The following is a 20837-nucleotide window of genomic DNA, read 5'->3' as shown; positions in this document are numbered from 1 at the left end:
CCCTTCAGTTTCTGTCTGTAAAGGAGTTCTTTCCCTTCCCCCACCCTGCTCTGGTCCACATCTCTGCCACTGGGAGAGTGACTTCCCTGCACAGATCCAGCAATGTAACAAAAGAAATCTTAGTCACCTCTCTTCATTCACAGACCCCCATGCACTCTGATAGTCACAACATCTACTGCACACTTGCTCCTCCTACACACTCACAGAGGACACTCACCGACTCCTCCACCTGACACATCCAGTCTGCATTTGAACACATACGAACTGTCACACAAGCTCCCACACACACACACACACACACACACATACACACATATCAGGGACCACTCCCTCTCCCCAGCACAGGGAAGAAGCTCTGAACCCTGTCCCTGTCCCTGACACCTCCTCTTTGCACTGCTCAGGAAGCAGGCACTCCACTCAGGCTGCCCCAAGCCCCTTTTTGTGCTTCCCACTCACCCAACCAGCCCCAAAGGCCTCTCCCTATCCTGCCAAGGTATAAAGTGTGCTGTGGCCAAAATCACAAAGGCAACAGATGCTATTTGCTGAGCACCCAATCCTGCCCTCAGGTGGCAGAGGAAATGCAGTCTACCAGGCCTGGGGCTTGAGCAGAAAGACTCAGAAGGAAGGGGATGTGGGGAGCGGGGAGCTGGCCATAGCAGGCCCTTTCTCAGGCACAGGGGAGTGGGAGGCTGGGAGCACTGGTAAGTGAACCATTTCTGCTCCCCACCATGCAAGGTAGTTACCCCCATGCCTAGGCTGCTTGCCTTTAGCTGCTTCCCTTATCCTCAAATAATAACTAATATTGATGAGGACTCACTCTGAGCCCTGACTGTGAAAAGTCTAGATAGACATTAATTCATTTGTATCTTACAACAACTCACCAGGTAAATGTTTTTATAATAACTATTCTTGTAGGTGAAAAAAACTGAGGAGTTAAAGAATTTAAAGTAATGTGTTCAAGGTCAGCCAGCAGGTTAAAAAATAGAGGTGGTACCCAAACAACTGTGTGACTCCCAAGGCCAAGTGGTGGAACCACTCACTTCTGCCACCTCCCCTGACCCTCACTTTTGGACTCAAGTCCTGGCCCATGACCGACTATCTATAACTCCAGGCAAATTACTGAATCTCTCTGGCCTCCATTTCCACATTGTGAAATGAGGATAACACATCTGTTTGGCAGAGTTGATATAAGATGACAAACGGCTTACCTGAAGCACTTACCACGTTACCTAGCCTATGAGATAATAGATAAAATAAATAATTTTCCTATAAGATTGTGCTAGTACCTTCAAAAGTGAAAATGATCCCACAGGTAAATTCCCAAGCCTGGGATATCAGATTTTTAAATGTACTTTTTGGAGAAATACAAATAATGTTCTCCTTCCTCTCCATGAGGTCAGCCATATGGAACTCATTTCCCTGAGAGGTGATGCAGACTAAAGCCGTTGGCAGGTTCAGATCGAGTTGAGAGACTTGATGGGTGACAAAGCCAGAAAGGGGCATTGCAAATGAGTAATCACACCTCCTGTTTTTCCTGTACTTTACAGTTTACACAAGCTTGTCCTCCAGTTATCCCATGTGATCCTCATGCCACCCTCACGGGTAGGTGCCTAGTCAAGGATGCTAGGGATGATGGCATTTCCCCTCAAAAGATGCAAGCACAGAAGCCCAGAGAGGGCACATATATGCCCTGCCCAGAGGGATGGCCAAGACTCAGGTTGCTGACAGTGAACTCAGAATCTGTCCAGAGGGATAGAAGAGAGGACTTCCCATTAACAATAGCAGAACTAATATTCATTTGCCAGCAGGGCTGAAACAGGGTGAAATAAGACACCTAGGACACAGAAAGCAAGCAAGCACAGCACAAGTGTCCCCCAGACTGGGCCCTGTTTACCAGGCTCTTTTCTAAGTACTTAGGACACATTAACTTACCTAATCCTCACCACAAACCCTAAATAAGGAGTCATATCATCACCTGTTCCACACCTGGACAGCAGAGGCACTCCTTTATAGATGTGGAAAAGACAGGGGTGGGTGCCTGGTCAAGGATGCTCAAGGCTTCATAGGAAGAATCCGCACTCGCACACTAGCCCACGTGGTCTTCCCCACTGCCTCTGATCCTGGCCATGGTCCCTAGGGCTCACAATCAAAGCCCACTCAAGAAAGATTAACGAATAGACTTACAGGAGAAAGAAACTGACAGTCTATGTGCCCCTGAAAGATAGGCACTTGGCTCTTGTCATTTACAGAAGTTGTGTTCTATTAAGCCACCATGAACACTAAATCTGTGACTACCAAGCCATTGCACCCACAGAAAAAACAGGTTAGATTCCACTGAGCTTCTAGTCACGGCATGTCCATCAGCTGATGAGTGTCTAACCTTGATTTCTGTGCTTCTGTTGAAAGATCCTTATTTAATAGATATCATTGATTCGTTAACACTGAACTCAAATCCGACAGCCGTGCAACACACACCTGAACAAAGCTAGCTCACGGGGGTGGGGGGTTGATGTTTGTTTGTTTTTTCCCCAGAAAGCACATCACAGTCTTCTTATATTCTTCTGGCATTGTTCCTGGGAGCCATTTTAAGCCACAAGATCACCAACAAAAAGCACCAAAGTGTGAACCATGTGGCACTAAACAGATCATGAGAACACGTCTCCAGTAAGAGCTGTAACAAAAAGGCAGAGCATCACTGCTACCAGAGGAAGGTCCGGGCTGCTTGCCACTCAAAGGCCAATATTCAGGGGGCAAAAGTTGATGGAAGGAATCAGGTTTATTGAAGAGTCAGCCCTGAAGAAGATGGAGAGGCTGTCAGCTGCAAAGCTCCATCCTGGGGGCTCAGGAAAGCAAACGGCTTTTATAAGGAAGGGAAAGGAGGAGCAGCGCTGGAGCTCCACATGCTGAGAGCAGTGTCCGTCATCCCCCTCTGGCTAAACATCACAAGGGACCTCCTATGGCTACTTCCTGCATTTTCTTAAAACAGACATATTATTTTTCCGGCAAGTTAAACCTCACAGCAATTTAGATACTTTGTGTGAGTTGATGCACAGAAGTAGACTAAAGAGGGGCATTACAAAGGTTCACCAGATGTTCTAGGTTCTATAAATCTGAAAAAAAGATTATTTAGCAGTTAACATCTTAATCGTCTAGGTGTGGCTTCTCTCTAGAATTGAGAATGCTGGGCAAGAGGGCATAATCCTTACCAAAGGACCAGGGAGGAGAAGTACAAGTAACTCTGCCAAGGAGGATCCCCTAAGGAGCAGCCACTGTTACTGCATCTTGTTCAACCTCAGCAAGGAAAGCATGTATCAGGTGACATGTCCACAAGTGATTGAAAAACATCTTGGGGGCTGGGGTACAGCTCAGTGGTAAAGTATGTACCTAGCATGCAAAAGGCCCTAGGTTTGATCTCCAGCACCACATGCCCACGCAAGCACATTCCATCACACATACACATTAATGTACCATGAATACTGATTTGGAGGTCACAAATAAATGAATAATTATGCTCCATTCTATATAAATACATGTATACTCACAATTATTATACACACTTTATAATACTTTAAAGAGTCCAGTGATCTCTCGCAACCATTAGCTCATGCGTGGCTACATTAACCCAGAGAAATTGCTTCCGGATTTCCCTCCATCCAAGAGCAATAAGTTTGGATCTTCCCCAAACTCTCCTTTCATGAACCCCAAAGAACTCAGTGTGGTGTCACACAGGATTTGGAAGAATCAGAAGACCAGGTTTGGGAGCCAGCCTGACCCTCGGTTCTCAAGTCTGTTTGCAGGAAAGTTGTCAAGATGAGCTAATAAGATGGGTGGAATAGTGCACACCTGCAAATCCAGCAGCTCAGGAGGCTGAGGCAGGAGGATTGCGAGTTCAAAACCAGCCTCAGTAACTTAGCAAGGCCTTGAGCAACTTACAAGACCCTGTCTCAAAATACAATATAAAAACGGGCTGGGGATGTGGTTCAGTGATTAAGAATCTCTGGGTTCAATCTCTGGAACTAAAAGAAAAAAAAAAAAAAGATGAGCTACCAAATCTGTGAGTGCTTGAAATGTGAGTTATTGTCTTTGCTTCCCCCTGAAAACAGGTCTTTCCCATTAAGGCTAAAGCTTCCATTCCGGTGCTGTCCCACTGAGCAGTGTGGGATTGGCCAGGCCCTCCCCCAGCTGGATCTGAGAGCCCCTCACTCACAGGCCTGGGCCACAAGAGGAGCAAGCCAGCATGCTCCGGAAAAGGATGTGTTCTCAAGTGGACGGTAATCCCTCCCAGACCCTGCCTTCCTCCAGAGCCAAAACACAGCCCAGGCTTATTTTTAGAAACACAAATAATTTTCTCTCCCCTTCCAGAGTCCATCAGTGAAAAGATAGTTCCTAAAAGAAACCTCTGAACAAAGTGTGGCCCTTCAGAAAGTTCTCCCACTTTGAAGTTAGGCAGCACGGGGTCCAAATGTCAATGCCACTCATAAGTGGGTGACCTTCACTCACCTGCTGTGACCCTCAGTTTTCTTACTGCAAACTGCAAAGAGTGACAGACTTGCCTCCCTGGATTGGTTAAAGAATTAAATGAGTTAAAGCCCTTTGCATTTGCTGTTCTGAGTGTGTCCTGGGACCAGCAGCATAGGCATCACCTTTTAGAAATGCAACAACTAAGGTCCACTCAGACCTACTATTTCAGTCAGCTTTCTCGCTGCTGTGAATTAAAAGAAAAGGAAAAGAAAAGAAAAAACTAACAATAACAATTTTAAAGGAAGAAAAGTTTGAGAGCTCATGGTTTCATAGGTCTCAGTCCATGGACAGCAGGCTCCATTCCTCCAGGGTCCAGGTAAGGCAGAACATCATGGTGGAAGAGTGTGGCAGAGGCAAGCAGCTCACATGATGATCAGGCAGCAGAGAGAGAAACTTCACTCACCAGATACAAAATATATACCCCAAAGCCACGTCCCCAAGGACCCACCTCCTCCAGCCACACCCCACCTGCCTTCAGTTACCACTCAGTCAATCCCATCACATCAGGATTAACTCACAGATTGGGTTAAGGCTCTCATAAACCAATCATTTCCTGCTAAACCTTCTTGCATTTTCTCACACGTGAGTTTTTGGGGGACACCTCACATCCAAACCACAACACCTGCTGAATCAGAATCTGCCTTGTAACAAGACCCAGCTGTACTTTAGAGAGTGTGCAGGCCTGCCCAGGCCCCTGCCCAACAAACAGTAGGTGCCCAATAAATAATAGCTGATATTATTATCATTCTATAGGTCTTATCCTCACATCATTTATAAATAACTAAGATGAGCACAACAGGAAGTAATGCAGGGCTAGAGGCAATTTGGAAAATTGAGCAGACTCTCTTTGAGAGGGACTCAGATTAAGCACTTGACCTCAACTTCTTTCATTCGCTTTTTGTTTCAATAACGTCTCTTTTCTTTCACGAATGTTTAACGTTATTCTATACTGACTGTGTTCTAGGCCCTATTCTGGGCCCTGGGGGGAGAAAATTAAATAAAGACATGGTTCTCTTACCACGTCTGACTATCAGAGATACGGGAAACCAATATCCCCCCAAACTGGTATGGTTCTGAGATGGAGACCACCAGACCCCAGAATGGGTATGAACGAAGGACAGTGGGGAGGTCAGAGGACAAGATTGTCCTTAGGCCTTCCTTCCCAGGGCAAAGCAATAAGAACCTTTTACTATTTCTGCCATCCCCTCCTCCATTCTCTCTTAATGTTTTCATATAGTTGGGTCTTATTTCATAAATCTATGTATTGCCTTTTCAGTTCCATAGGAATTGCCCTGTGTGTACCAGTGTGGTGAACAAATCACACTCACGAGTTGCGTTCTTTTATTTGTATCTCCTGTCAGCCTTTGAAATATTTTTCAATAGGGAAAATTCCTCCAATGTCTGTAGATGAAAACTAGGACAGTGCTCATGAGCTCATATTTATATAATTTTAGGGAAAATATTCCATATACTATTTTCTAAATGTCTTGATTCAATCAATATAAATTCCATGGAATAATTAGAGTCTCGACCTCCACTGCCCACAGCTCAGGCCTGCAAACAGCAAGGTGCCTTCTTAGCAGATTGAAGGGAGGGGAAAGAATGGTCCTCCTCCCTCCTCCACCTGATACTTGCATATTCTTCAACCTTCTTGTTAATTGTGCTTCCTGAACCTGATTTGCCCATAACTTTTTTCCTACTAACCAGTAAATTTCTATATTTTTCCAATGTTTACAAATTCCAAAGACAATAGTATTGGATAGTGTTTTCATTTACATTTGGGTGGATACATTTGGATGGGTGTCATATATTAGCATATTTTTTGAAGTCTTTCAAAACTGGCTAATCTTTGTCCTCTGCGAGTGGATTTGATTTTTGAAAATATTCACAAATGCAATCTGATTCCCTCAATGGCTAATCAGGTTTGAACCTCAGTATAACACCATAATTTAAATGGTCCCTTCAAAGAATGTTTACTCTCAAAGGGGAAATAAAGGTTTAGTCTCTCAGACACATCAGTCTTCTGTTCCCTTCCTGGCTCCTCTCCAAGATGACATCTGGTTCTAAGAGGAGAGGTGGAGCTTATGTGACTTCATGGCAGGTGAAGAATAATATTCCTCTGGCTGTTACAGCAAGGTTGAGTGGGAATCCCTGAGCCATCCAGCTGCTGCTGCCCTAACGGGATTCACAGCCAATGTGTGTATCTGTATGAGAGTCAGATAGTCCAGGCTTTCTCCCACTGGTTGCCTGGCTGGGCCCCCTCACACCAGCTCTCTCTGGTCCTTTGGACTCCTCTGTTGGGTCTACACTCCATTCTCCTTGCTATGTCTCCTGCTTAGCCTGCCCCAGGTGGTCTACCATGCAGCCCTCGCTACAAGCTACCTTGACCCTGCCCAACCATGACTACTCCCACTGGTAATGCTTTCCAGATAAACTCCTGCTCTTTTCGGGGTTCCTTGCACCTCACTGGAAATAAGGTGGGCTCGAGAAAGCTAAATCTTGAGTTATTTCTCTGCCGGGCCACACCATGTGAATGTGGCCATACTCCAGAAGGGCAATCAATTCAGTAGAGTCTCAAATGAGATGAAGGACAAGAGTCCCTTCTACTCTGGTGATACCTCCACTATCCATGATGCTCCCTATTTGGGCCAAAGCTGGAAGAACACATCATCTAAATTGATTTTCTCATCTCTTTTTCCTTCTCTCTCTCTCCCCCCGCCCCCCCGCCCCCCCCTCGCCCTCTCTATCCTAGCTACCATATTTCCCCTATCACATGGGGCCCCAGAAGGTCAGGCCCCTGCATGATGCCCTCCCTCTTTTACTCTACTTATTAGAGATGCCTTAATGTAAAACAAGGGCATTTTACCTAGGGAGACTGTAATGCATTGATTCAATCAGGCCGCACTGTTGAAATTCTAAAGGAGAAAATTAAGAAAATTTCGAAATCTTTGAAGACAACATCTGGTTCACAAAATTTTTTCTTCTGAATAATTCTGTTGTATTCCAATAGAAGATTTTTGTTTGTTTTTGTCTTTTGCATTCCTTCTGTTACAAATCTTGGTCTTCCTCCAGAATGATGGATGTCTCAAGTCACCTAGAGCAGAGGTCAAGAAAGAAAGGAAGCAAAATAGAAAAACACATTAATTGTGTCAAAACATTCCCTCCATTAAGCCATTATGATTGACTATTAATAACACTTGTCCTTGCCTTTCTTCCTCTAATTTGGTTTAGAGCATCTCAACTCTATGTTCAACATAAGAATTAGTGTGAATGATGTGGGCCTTTGGGAATCCTAATTTCAATCAATCGACTATTAAAAGATACTGTTTAGCAGATAAAGGAAACTTGGTATTAGATGACATCAATAAATTTTGTTACATGCAATGATGGCATTATGCCATTCCCTTTCACTTTTTAATGTGCATTTAAGTAATTATGGCATAATGGCACAATGTCTATAATTTGCTTTAAAATATTTGAAGAAAATAAAGGCAGGAGCCTGGTTGATAGATGAGCCAGATCTGGCAAATGCAGATCGTGACCAAGTCCAAATGAAGACTCCAGAGAGATTTTTTTTTCCACACCCAATTTATTTCCCTGTGTAATGGAAATTTTCAAAATAAAAAGGTCTTAAAACAAAGTAATATGGGTAAATATAAAACACAAAACACATGTGCTGCACTTATGGTCCATTCAAGGATGATATTGATTATATGCCATTTTCACTTTAGGAGATGATAACAGTGGCCACTCCTTTGGGGTTGTCCTTTGCAGAATTATTTCTCCTCCCTCTGCCCAGCATTCTAAATTCTAAATTATTATTTTGTTGACTGCTAAATAATCTCTCTTTAGATTTACAGAACTCAGAACATCTGGTGACCTTCAGATAACATCAGAATATGTAACACCCTTCATTCTATAGTTCTGTGCATCAACACAAAGCATGTAAATTTCCCTGAGGTTTCACTTTCAGAAAAGCCATATGTTTATCTGAAGAATTACAGAAACCAACTCTGCAAGGCCAAGGTCAACTGAGATGCTTCAGTCAGAAAGGGAAAAGTGGGGGAATCACAAACCCTGGATGAGGAGGACCTCACTCAGCATGTAGGCTTCCTGCCCATTGTCTGCCACACCTCTTTTATCTCCCTGAGTTCCCCAGGATGGAGCTTTGAGGATGCTGGCCCCTCCCTCTTCTCAGGACTGACCCTTGAGTAAACCTCTTTTCCTTCCTACTGGCTCTTCTCTCCCAAGTATTGGCTTTGGAGCAGTGAGCAGCCAGATCTGGATCTGTTAACAAGATTGGGTGCAACCCAACCCTCTGCCAGTGCCCAGCTCACCATCCCCTTGTCAGCAACAAGTATTATCAGTTTCTCCATGTTGACTGATTTAAAAGCAGGAAATATGATCTATTTGTTTTAATTTACATTTGGGAGGTTTTCATGAGATTAAATTATTTTCATGTATTTATTGCCCAACTAATTTTTGGAAACTCTTTCTTAGTCATTAATCTTTCCCCTCCAAGAGTGGATATGACTTCAGAAATCACCAAAAGCCATTCATAGCTACTTGATGAATAAGTATGCACTCAACAAGGAGAATAGTCAGTCCTCATTTGTTAACTCCCAAATCTTAAAAAAAAAAAGTCTAATTCAAATATCCTCCTAAGCCTTACAAACAATCTCAAAAGGCTCTTCTGAACAAGAAGATGCAAGTTTCTCCTACTAACAATGTCAGATCATTAAAATAAGTGAGCAACCTCTCAGAGGAACCTACATTCCTTAGAATAATAGCTATGATGACAATGACCGATATAATGTATTTTGCGCAAACTGTGTGTGCCAAATTTTCCAGAAAAGTGCTTTTTGCTATAAAGAATGAACATGTAAACTCAGCTGGTTGTAAAAACATCAGCTCCCTCTTAAACTCTAAGGCTAACTTCAGCAAGAACAAAAATTCATTGAAGTATGCTGTTTTATCTTTTTAAATGAATGTGATTTTTCTATTCTGTTCCACATAAGAGTACCAGATAACATTTATGAAGTATTTAAAACAGATGCTATTTTAAGCCTTTTATATGTTGTTTTAGTCCTTTTATTTTTTTTTCTTTTTCCATTCTGCTGGACAAAAAGACCTGACATGAATAATTAGAAGAGGAAAAGTTTATTTTGGGGTCCACAGTTTCAGAGGTCTTAATCTATAGACAGCATGCTCTACTCCTTCGAGCCCAAGGTGAGGCAGAACATAGAGGTGAAAGGATATGATGGAGGACATGATTTCAAGAAGTAGAGAGAGACTTAGTTCAGGTCACAAAATATCTACCCCAAAGATATGCCCCAATGATCCAACTCCTCCAGCCATATACTACCTGCCTACAGTTACCATCCAGTAAATCCTTATCATGGATTAATGCACTGATTGAGTAAAGGCTCTCATAACCCAATCATTTCACCTGTAAACGTTATCGCATTCTCTCACACATGAGCTTTTGGAAGACACCTAATATCAAAACTATAACACGTGTATTATTTCCTCAGTCCTTAGAGCATTTCTTTGAGGCTGGTACTACTTTTACCTCCATTCTGCAGGTAAGAAAACTGAGGTTCATTAACTTACCTAAAGTTGCACAGCCAGCAAGTATCAGAGCCAGAACTTGGACAAAGACCATCTGCTTCCAGAGACGGTGCCCTTAATCACTACAATATATATTTCTCCGATAACATGTTCATGCTCTCTTTAAATTTCAAAAGCAATTGCATGTTCTAATTTTACTGTGCGTCCATAATTTAGGACACCATAGCCATCTCCTGTGCCTTCTTGAGGCCCTGACAGGGGTGACTCTGTAGTCAGTGTTATGACTACCCTCAGGCTGGAGAAACATAAATATGTACTATCCATTCCTGTCCTCACAACCATGGAGCAAAGCAATCAAAGGTTCATTCCCCTGACTCCACTGCCCCCATGGCCTTTCCCAAGAGCAAACCTACAACACGGCTGCTTCTTAGGCCTTTCCAAATCAAGTATCCAACACACACCCTACACACACACACACACACACAACACACACACACACACACAACACACCAACATAAATACACATCCAGCACACACATTGGCACACCCAATATACACTCTTAAAATATATAAAATCAGCTTACATCAGTTGGACCTAGGAGCGAGTCCAGTCATGTTTGATGGAAACCAGTACAACTTCTGTAGGAGCTGATTAGTAAGTGGACATTGGAGATGTGAATGAGCCATGAGATCTAATAAATAAAACTGTCCTGGATCTTCTTTTGAATCTCTAATTGTACCTTTCAGCATTGAAAGATGATAGGGTTTTGATGAGCATCCCTCGAAGTCCCATGCATTAAAAATTTGACTCCCAGCCCATGACAGTATGAGGAGGTGGCAGAACCTTTAAGAGGTAGGGCCTAGGAGAAGTTCTTCAGGTCACCGGGAGTGTGCTGTTAAAGGGGATTTCAAGACCCCAGCTCCTTCTTCTTCCTCTCTTGAGCTCCCAGCCATGTGGTAAAGGCTTCTTGTACCACGTGCTCTCCATCATAATGTGCTGCCTCACTACAGGCCCCAACTCAACAGACCAACTGACCAAGGACTGAAATCCCCAAAACTGTGAGCCAAAATAAATCTTTCCTCTTTTTAAACTGATTATCTCAGGTATTTTATTATAGTAATGGAAATCTGACTGACCAAAAGCCTACAATAGACCTTCTGAAATTGAATTAGAAAATTCACAGAAAGGGGCTGGGGTTGTGGCTCAGCAGTAGAGCACTCATCTAGCACGTGCGAGGCCCTGGGTTCAATCCTCAGCACCGCATAAAAATAAATAAATAAAATAAAGATATTGTGCCCAACTACAAACAAACAAACAAATAAATAAATAAAAATTATTTTTTAGAAAAAGAAAATTCACAGAAAGCATTTTCCAAAGGGAATTTAGGAGGCAGCATGAAGTAATGGGGAGTGTATCCACTTAGAAATCAGGCAGACTTCATTTGATTCCTGACTCCTTCCATCTTCAGATCTGTGGCCTTGGACAGATTGTATAGCTTCCTCCTAAGCCTCCCTTTCCTTTGACCTCTAGAACAATCCAAGTAACAGATACCACACAGGTTGTTACAGGATATGTAACAGAATATGTTATAAGATAGCACATGCTGTGCTCGGTAAATCATAAATAATAAATAAATTAAATAGAATTAATTTGAGGTACATAACAGTATGAAAACATCACACACACACACACACACACACACACACACATTCACAAACACACACTTGTGTAATAGTCCCCCCATCTCCACAGTTACATTTTCTGCAGTCAATGAAGTTCTGAAAATATTAAAGAAGAAGCAAGAGTATAGTACATGAAGATATTTTAATAGACAGAGACCACATTCACATAACTTTTATTATGGATATGGTTGTAATCTATTTCATTATTAGTTATTGCTATTAATCTCATACTTGCCTAATTTATTAATTAACCTTTATCAATCTATGTAAATGAAAAACACAGTCTATATCAGGTTTGATAGTATCCATGGTTTCAGGCACCCACTGGGGTTCTTGGAACATATCCCCAAAGATCAGGGGACACTGCTATACATGCCTGAAAGATTTCAGGAAACTATTCTGAAAAGAACTAGAGAAAGTTCAGATGGAAATGGGGGATTTCACTTTATACCTTTTCATCCTGCTTGGATACATACAGTGTGCATATATTCCTTCCTCAATTAAGAATATTGGTAATATCTGTTATTCATTGTTTATTAGGAGGCTCTTAAGAGACCAGACTTTGTTATCCATAGTCTGATTTCCCAGCACTCTTCTACCTCAGTCCACTCACAGACAGTGAAGGTCCAACTGTAGAATCAGACTCTACCCACTCAGATGCCACCACTTGCAGAAGAGAATAGGTACATGATAAAAACTGAATCTCCACTTATGCCTAGTGAGCATGGCTCTGAGTGCCCAGGCAGGCTCTGAAATTTGCTTGGGAGGGTGGTAGTCAGGCTCCAGTCCATGCCCTTAACCACTAGGCCACAGAGATCCCACCCATGCTGTCCTGCTTCTCATCAAACTTTGGTCACTATTCCACAACCTGACATGGCCCCAAGATTCTGCCTCATCTTTGCTTGAAGACCAATGCCTTCCCTGAATGCAAGCCTATCAGCAGGAGCCCCAGGCTCTCTTGCCCGCCTCTAGGGGTCCTTGAGGTACTCTTCATGCTCCCTGCTCCCTGCTCCCTCTACCCAGCCTGGCCAGATGGCAAAGCCTCGCTGGGTGTCCTCCCAGCAGCACAAACACCCCATGCCTGATACTGGTTGCCCCACACCCACCTCTGGTGATTTGCATGTCACCTGCCATCCCAATAATTTCTGGAATCAAGACTAATACTATCATGTCCCCTGGGTCCCTCAGCTAAAATACCCATAGGCTCCAGCAGGCTGTGAGTACAAATGAGGTCCCATTAATAAGTTAGATGTTCCTGACTCAGAGCCCTCTCCTGTTGTCAAAAGGATTCAGTCTTCCTCAGATTCTCTCCTGGGTTTCTCTGATGTCTCACAAACACTGGGTTCTGTATTATCCTCAATGTCGCCACCTCTTGAAAGCTTCTAGAGGAGGCTCCTCCCCACTGCTTTCCCCACCAGTAAGAACGGCACTTCCTTCTCAGGCTCCCAGAGCTGCATGCACCAGAACCCCAGACACTCCCCTGTATATGCACATATTCCACACAGGATTTGGGAAGGGGACTTCTGAGCCAAACCTCTATCTCAGTTTGCCTGCTGGGCCCCAAAGCAGTCATGCTCAGAACCCAGATCTCACAAAGGACTTTGTGATAAGCTTATCTTCACCTGCTGCATTGGACCAGGACCTCACCTTGGATTTAGATAGGGAAAGAAACAGCAGTGTGGTTTTCATCAACTTCTCCCTTCCACACTGTTTCACCCTCCTCTCATCCCCAATTCCTGTGAACAAAATTTCCTCCTCAACAACTGCCTTTCCCCACTAGCACCTCCTGAGTGTCGATGGCCAGAAGCTCAGCTGGCCTGGCCACACTCCTCTGATCAGCTAGACCTACCCATGATAGGTATCTGACAAACAGCAATGAGTAAATATCGATACTGAGCCAGATAATTTAAAGAAAACATGCCATTAATAACCTAATCTGCAAATTAGGAAGCACTATCCCCAAACAAAGAAACCTGGGTGCACGGGGATATACCTAAGGTCAATAGGTCAGAAAGTGAAGGATTGAGATTCAAAGTCAGTTTCCCTCAACCCCAGTCCAAAGCCCATGCTCTTCCAAGATGGCCTCCCCTGTCCATCCAGAGGGCACCTGGCCCCTGGCCTCTGTCCTGGAGTCAGGATGGCAATGAGGGGTGGATGAACAGAGAGCAAGAAATCTCAGGATGGATTTTTAGAGATCCAATGTTTCCATCCTTATTGTCACATTGGAATTGTCCCTTTATTTGTGGGAACTATGTCCAGCGGGGCGGGATTAGGAGACACACTTCTTAAATTGGTATCTTGAGACATTCAAACTAGTCTCTCCCTAGGGACTCGGTGAGATTTTTCTTAAGAATTTCAAGACAGCAAGGGGTTTCAGAGAAACACTCGTCCCTTTATAGAATGCTGAATGACATTTTGATGTGCACAGTTTATTTTATTCAAAGAGAAGAAAGGGAAGGAGAAAGTATGAAAGTGTCAAATGAAACATAATGGGGCTGGGTTTTTGTGGGAGGAGAATAGTTGGGCCTCTTGCCACCTGCCCCAGTACCAGGCAGGTATCACCTTACAGTGGCATCAGCATCCTTAGAATGGGAAAGCCAAATAGCGGCTCTCCAACCGAAGCAGATTCAAGGGAGTCACCAAGATATCACAGTCACACTCGCAGGCAGTCTCAGCTTGATTTCATCCGTCCATCAAACATTGATCATAATCACATTACCATAATTACCATGTTACATTACCATAATCATATCATTGCACAAGGCCTGATCACACTCACTTTAAAAATGAGACAACTGAGCCTTTGAAAAATGAAGTATCAAAGTCATGGTGCTGGAAATGTCGAAACCAGGGTTCAAATCAGTTCTCTCTGACTCTAAATGCAGTGTCCCTTCACTACTTCAAGCCTGGCCCTCAAGGAGATCTCTACTGACCCATAAATGGACAATTATGTATCTTAGTGTAATAGTGGAACAATAAAGCAGTGTCTCATAGTGGGAAAGGACATTACTCAAATTATATTGTTATGTCATGTGCATACAGAAATTATTAACAACAAATCCCACCATCATGTATAATTAAAATGCACAGATTTAAAAATGTGGAAAAAATAAAATAAATAAGTAAACACTAGAGTTAAACTTGATAAAATAAATAAAACTATATCTCAGAACTTGGACTTTGAACTTGGACAGACATAGAGGCAATGGCCAGTTTGTACCCTCCTAGCTATGTGGTTTGTTTTTCAAACTCTCTAAGGCTGTTTACTTATTCATTACGTGAATATCTACCCTATCTGAGAGTTAGGAGAGGATCAAACAAGATGTAAAAATCACTTAACCCAGTGCCTAGCATACAGTAGCAGCTCAATAAATGGGAGCTTCTGTATCCTGGAAATGAGGGATATGCAGAGGAAGCGTATGAGAGAGGCCACTGAACCCAAAGCCAGATGTGGCAGTAATGGCTTCCTCCAAGCAGGAGCCCCAATGAGAAGAGCATCCTCTACCTGAGGGTCAGTGAAGGGATATATTCACATAAAACAAAAGACAACTGTTGCTCTTTCATCTTCACCCCTGGCTAGGAAGAAGGAACTCCTGGAGCCTGAGCCTCACTAGCAGCTCCAAGGTAAGCATCAGGAAGGATGGAGTGAGCTTTCTCATCTAGAAGGCACAACCAATGCACTGTTCCACTCTGGTGCACTGGGCTTACGTCCTCCTCCATCACCCTCCCAGTCATGTGGCCTGGAAAAGCAGCTCACCCTCTCTGAGATTTTGTTTCCCCATCTTTAAATTGTGAAGGGTAATGCCTATCTCGTTATTGAAACAAATCACATATTCAATCCGCCCAGCAGGGCATACAGGGGGTACTAGAGAGATGGAGTGTTAGCTGTTCCACTTATGTCCTCCTCTTCCCGGTCTCCAGAGTCCTCCCAGCTCAGTCCTTCAGTGGCACCACACCTAGGTGTGTTGTGTGCACATATATACACTCACAGAAAAGGAAGAATCAGGTTTTAAATCATCATAGCAGATTTTTAAGTTCTGCAAAGCACTTGAAAAATGATGGCAATATAAAGGAAGTCTGAGCCGGGCACAGTGGTGCACAGCAACAGTGCAGGCTATTTGGGAAACTGAGGCAGGAGAATCACTTGAGCCAGGGAGTTCATGGCTACCATGGGCAACATAGGTACACAGGTACCCCGTAAAAAAAAAATGTTATAATGTCTAAAAAGGATGTCTGCTTAACACTAGCTCTACCCTCTCTGAGCCAGTGCTGTGAGCACAGTTGCTACACAGAATCTTTGCATTGTCCCTTTTCCCCTATCCAAGCACCAAACCAGTCTCCCCAAAAGAAAATCTTGCTCACAGCCTGGACATTATTCCACTGACAGAAACCAAGAAGGGTCTCTGCTGGGCCTGTGGAAGCACTTTCTAGGTGAGCTTCCTCTCCAGTTCCTGGAAGAGTCCAGTCTGGATTCTGTCATGGGTTGGAGAGCCTGGGGACGGGGCCAGGAAGAAGGCTCAGGGTGTCAGGTAAAGGGAACAGCAGCGGGGAGCCAGCTGGGGGCCTGGAAAGCCTTTCACTGCTCACCTCACATGGACAACAGGGTGACTTCTCTTCCCTTCCTTGTAGGATTCAGGGGCTCAGGAATCCAGGTCTTGTATCTGCCCAGTGTCTCTCCACATGTTTTCCTGCCATGGGACCCATCGTTTTGTTCCCTGTCTTACAGATGAAGCACTAAATTTGGAAGGGAAATAAATCACTCGCCCCTGGCCACATAGACAGTGACAAACACACCTCCCTAGACTCAAATCTCCTGATTCCTAATCCAGGACTCTTGGACCAGGATGATTCCCTTATCACACTATAACAAAATAACAATGGTGCTTTAGTCAGCTTTTTCGCTGCTAAAAAAGATCTGATCAGAACAATCATGGAGAAGAAAAGGTTGGTTCAGAGCTCACAGTTTCAGAGGTCTTAGTCCATAGAAGGCCGCCTCCATTCCTCAGGAGGTGAGGCAGAACATCATGGTGGAAGAGTGCCGCAGAGGGAAGCAGGTCACATCATCAGGAGGCAGAGAGATATATATTTATATCACCAGATACAAATATATACCCCAAATCCATGCCCCTAATTCCCTCCAGCCACATCCTACCACTTCAGTTACCACCCAGTTAATCCCTATCAGAGGATTAATTCACTGATTGGATTGACTCACACCCCCATCATGTCTCCTCTGAACCTTCTTGGACTGTCTCACACGTGAGCTTTGGGGGAACACCACCTTTAAACTATAACAAATGGTGACAGTAATAATAGCACTAGGCCTGATACAAAGGAAGAGGAAAGCACAATGTAGCTGAGGCTTGTTATCCATTGTATTTATTCCTGGCAAAAACCCAGGAAAGAAAGGATTATCATCTACATTTATGGATGAGGAAACTGGGGCTCGGAGACTTGGGAGTCAGCAAACCAGCCATGGCCTGTTTGTGGAAATGGTCTCACTGGAACCCAGCCATGCTCTTCATTTGCACCCCGTCAGTGGCTGCTTTTCTACCACAGCAAGGTGAGCAGTTGCAACAGAGATGGTAGGACCCCAAGAGCCCCCAGATATTTACTATCTGGCTCTTTGAAGAAAAAAAAATGTGTTGATCCAGCTCAAATGATTTGGAAAAGTTCCCACAGTTGTTAAGAGGTGGAACCAGGACTCCAGCCCAGCCTGACTCCAGAGCCTGCACTTTGAATCACCACGTCTTCCCACACCCTATTCGATTACTCAATAATTCTCTGTTCATCACGATGAGGGGCTGAATCCTACCTCTCACAATGTGTATGTTGAAGTCCTAACCCACAATGCCTCAGAAAGTGACTGTATTTGGAGGAGGTGTCTTTACAGAGGTAATTACAACGAGATCATTAGGGTGGACCAATATGATTGGCATCCTTATGAAAGGGGGAAATTTTATTGTTTACTTTTTTTATTGGTGCATTGTAGTTGTACATAATGGTGAGATTTGTTGTTACATATTCATGCATGCACATTATATAATAATATAATTTAGCCAATATCATTCTCTAGTATTTCTTCTTCCCCTCCCAGCTTCCCTCTGAAAAGGCGAATTTGGACACAGACACGTGAAGATCCAGAGAGACCAGCCATCTATGATCAGAGGAGAGTGGCCTCCAGGAACCAGTCCTGACTACATCTTGATCTTGGACTTCCAGCCTCCAGAACTGTGAGAAATAGGTTTTCTTTGCTGAAGCCTCCCAGTCTGTGATCTTGGACACAGCAGTTCTAGCAAACTGATACCATTACTTACTCAATGCCAGGTACCTTTCTAGGCGGTAGGAAAGAGAAGAGGCCTGGAACATTGGTACTCAGTAAATGTTAGTTACGGAGCAGCTACTATGCTGGATAGAGCAAGACAGATGTAGCTCCTACCCTCCTGGGTTACACAAACTAATGGGGGAGATGAGGAGATTAAATAAGTCATTGCAGGCATGATGCATGTTACCAAACAGGAAGTTAAAGTGCAAGTGAGTTTAAAACGGAGGCCTTGCCCTACTGTTGGGGGAGGAGAGAAATGAGGGAAAATTTCTCTAAAGAACTGTCATATAAATGAGAAAAGAGACTAAGATTAGCCAGAAAAAGAGAGGGGAGTCTGCAAGGTGCGCAGTGTTCCTGTCCTTACCAACAAACAACAGCGAGACTGTGGGCATCTTCTTTCCCCTCTCTAGGTTTCTACTTTCCACTCACACAATATGGGGGTGCTCTGGGTTCCCTTAAGCTTCCTTCAAGTTCTAAAAGCCCACGGCATCTTTTTTTTCTTTTAAAGAGAGAGAGAGAGAGAGAATTTTTATTTATTTTTTTGTTTTCGGCGGACACAACATCTTTGTTTGTATGTGGTGCTGAGGATCGAACCCGGGGCCGCACACATGCCAGGCGAGCGCGCTTCCGCTTGAGCCACATCCCCAGCCCTCCATGGCATCTTTAACACAAGAGAAAAATTGCTCCCACTTCTCTTTCACAGCCTAGAAAAGCACACATTACACTATTCAAAAACTAAATTGGGAGCATCTCTGTCCTTGGTGGCATTTGAGCTCCCTGAGGTCAGGGATAGACTCCTAACATGTGCACCTCTGTTGCCTGGTACAGAGCCCAGCACACAGTAGGGACTCAGGGAGAGGGTGTTAAGTGGAACGCGATTGAAAGGAAATTAGAGAAGAGGTGAGGCAGCCACCACCACCACCCCACACCACAAACACATGCATGTTCACAAACATGCACAAACACACATGCATGCTCAGGCGCACGCGCACGCACACACACACACACACACACACACACACCTTTCTGCCTCCCCCAGAAGCACTTTCCCCACCTTCTGCCAGTCTCCTTGCAGTTTAACCGTCATTACCTGCCCCAGCCAACTCCTACCACTCATGACCTAACACCCTGAAATGACCCATTTCCCCAAAACAGTCCTTGTTCCCAGCCCAAATCTGTAGACACGCTCCCCAAATGAGGCACTTTAAAAGGCCACTTGGACATCAGACAAACACTTTGAAAGGGGTAGACTCTGTCTTATTGGAGACAGCTTGCTCCACAAGTCCATGTTCATAGGGATTGGAATAAATCCCTCCTCACACAGGCTAGCTGTGTGGCCTGCAGAGGAGGAGCTGGGCTCTCTCCACCTTAGTTTTTTGGTCTATATCTTTGAGACTTTGATTTACACAATGTCAAGTCAGAGGCATCAAAAAGGCTCCATTGTGGGAATCATAAGGCAATGAAATGGCTAATATTAATCTCACTCCCAATTCCATGCATAATTGTGAACATAGCTCTACAGGTCACAGAGTACCATCTCCATAGTCACGTGAGCAAGAGGACTTGACACTCAGGATTATGCACTCACTGCTATGCCGAGGAGTTTATAGTTGTCCTCTTATTTTAAATTTACTCTTCACCCCAAAGTACTTAGTAAAGATTATGAACCCCACATTAGAGAAACTAAGGCTTAGAGAAAAAATATGAATTGCCCAAGGTCCGGAGAAGTGACTCATCTGCATTCCAAAGCTAGGAATTATTCCAAAACTCATGTCTGTCACTCATTCCTCCATTCATTCATTTAAAATACAGTGCCTGGCACATAATTGGTGCTCCTGCCCCTCCAACCCCAGGGTTTCCATAACCCTGAAAGACCAGGTGCAGGATATTGTAGAGTGGAGGAGAGAGAATAGAGCGGACACCTCCCCTCTCCAGCCCACAGCCCTCAGGCCAAAGCCCAGCCTAGACAGGGAGAAAAATGAACTCCAAATTGAAAATAAGACTCAAGTTTTAAAGGACCAGAAAATGTTCAGATCTACCATAAAAGCATCTTCCATCAAGCCATAGGAAGGTAATGATTAAAGGAAAAAGAAAACTATTTCATGCTTGTATCTCATCAAGTCCAACCTCGTCAATGTACCAATAAGAAAAGCCTGGGGCCCATTACGACAGGAGAGGCAGGGGGGCTGGGGAGGGGCTGGAGCAGAGGAAGAACGCCCAGCTTTCTTCACAGAAGACCACCCAGAGGGGACGTGCAGGAAGGTCTGCCTTCCAGGAAGAGTTCTGGGGTGAAATACAGAGACCCCCAATGTGGCTACAGTGACAAGAGAAGTAGAAAAGGCTGGAGGTGGGGACAGGGGACAGTAGCCATCCTAAAGGTCCTCGAGGTCAGGGGCCCATCTCAGGACTTTATTCCAAAGATAAAAGAAAGCCTCTGTGGGGTTTAATGCAGGGGAGTAACAATTTGATGTACATGTGTAAAACACTGGAGATGTAAAAATGCCAATTCAAGAAGCTCATGAAGAAATCCAAAGGTGACAGTGGCTTGGACCAGTGACAATGAGACAAGGGAGGAGAGGGGGTAAGAGGAGTTTAAGGAGCTCAGCAGCAGCCATCTAGTGAAAAGTTCATCATCTGTAACTTCTCCAGAGGAAATTCAGGACTTCAGCAAGAATCTGAGTCACTTTTGATCCAAAGATGTGCTTGTCTCAGGGGAACCCGGGCAACCAGCCAGTCC

This window comes from Urocitellus parryii, chromosome 11 (assembly GCF_045843805.1).
Source record: "Urocitellus parryii isolate mUroPar1 chromosome 11, mUroPar1.hap1, whole genome shotgun sequence".
NCBI classification, from domain to species: domain Eukaryota; kingdom Metazoa; phylum Chordata; class Mammalia; order Rodentia; family Sciuridae; genus Urocitellus; species Urocitellus parryii.
This window is presented reverse-complemented; position numbering follows the sequence as displayed.